This window comes from Austrofundulus limnaeus, unplaced genomic scaffold (assembly GCF_001266775.1).
Source record: "Austrofundulus limnaeus strain Quisiro unplaced genomic scaffold, Austrofundulus_limnaeus-1.0 Scaffold781, whole genome shotgun sequence".
NCBI lineage: Eukaryota > Metazoa > Chordata > Actinopteri > Cyprinodontiformes > Rivulidae > Austrofundulus > Austrofundulus limnaeus.
The window spans coordinates 158,899-160,306 of record NW_013953183.1 but is presented as its reverse complement, the minus strand read 5'-3'; the positions used below and the strand labels follow the sequence as shown (position 1 = coordinate 160,306).

At 39.0% G+C, this 1,408-nt stretch overlaps 1 protein-coding gene across 1 annotated transcript in view; it reads left to right on the top strand.

Annotated features, from left to right (window-relative positions):
- Positions 1-825: 825 nt before the first annotated feature.
- LOC106532504 (BCL-6 corepressor) overlaps positions 826-1,408 on the top strand; it is a gene marked incomplete in the record, with an annotated part of 129,446 nt that continues 128,863 nt past the window's right edge. The window contains 1 exon segment of the mRNA XM_014028568.1: positions 826-1,153.

Here is a 1,408-nt window from a genome sequence, read left to right as displayed (position 1 = left end):
ATATAGTTGTTTTTTAATGAAATGGATACATTTCCAAATGAAAAATAATAAATAATAAAAAAGAGAAGAGCAATGGGGAGAGTACACAATGGGAACCTGTATTGGTGATTTGGGTGTCTGAGGTGAGCTTCCCGAGCCTCACCTGCTGCTCTCTACCAATGAGGGAGCTGGTGATCCACTGGGAGATGGGGGTTGGCTTGTTTAGCTGGGACAGTTTTGTTATTGAGCTGTCCTGGGATGGCATTTAAGGTGGAGTTGTAGTCCAAAAACAGGATCCTTGCATATGTCCTTTGATGTTCAAGGTGTTTTATGGTGAGATGGAGAAAGTGCGTACTCTGTTATGACAGTATGGGGACTGAAGTGGGTCTGGTTTGTGATGTCCTTTAAGTGAGTGAGGACCACATGTTCCTGTATGACATCATCAGTACAAATAAGCCTTTGACTCTGTGTTCTGTTTTAGGTTTCAGATTGTGTTTGTGACAAAAGGTGAGCTGCAGCTCTGGCAGATGTTGCCAGATCATCACGAAAATTTATTCAGTTCTTTTTGACGATTCCCTAAAATTTCATGAAAATCCATCAATATGTTTTTTCTGTAATCTTGTGCCTCAAACAAATAATCAGAGGTTACAGGAAACACAACCTCCTTATTGAAGGTAATAAATATTTCTGCTGAAAATTAGTATCTGCAATAAATATCTTATTTTAAATTTGCCCAATTTGTGCCAAATTGGTTTTATTTTGAAAGGCCAGAACCGGAAATGCAATTCATAATTTGGTGAAATTTGATCCTGGAGCGCGTTAGCGGCTACAGAACAGAGAGGGGGTCCGCGTGGAGGAGAGGGAGGACTGAAGAGGAGGACGGAGGAGCAGACGAACAGGAGGAGGACAGAACTGCGCTCTGAAGGAAGCTTCTACTTTTCTTCTTCTTCGTGTTTTTCTSATGTTTTGGACCTCGGATCGTTTGAATGTGGTTCTGTGCTGCGCACGCGCTCACACGAGCATGCTCAGGTGAACTCATCAGCACCTTCCTTTCTTTGTGTTCACGTGGACGGGTTCACGAGCCGTGCGTGCTGAGCGCGTGCACGCAGCGGATCGATTAGGATGAATTTCAACGCTGAACTTAAGGGATTTATTAACACCACAGAAGAAGAAGGTCAGTTTAATTAAAAAAATTTCATTAAAGCCTATTTGAATTCACGTTTTATTCATTTCTGTTTAGAAAGACATTTAGGTAATTCAAAGTTAATTATGTGTCAGTATTAATGCACTCCCATTCATTTAACACAAAATAAACTTTTTATTTAACAAATTMTTGTTAATGATAAAAAAAACTGAATCAATTTTCAATTTGAAATAATTTTGTATTATTTTCTAAATAAAATGTCACTAATCTGTAGTTTTGTAATAT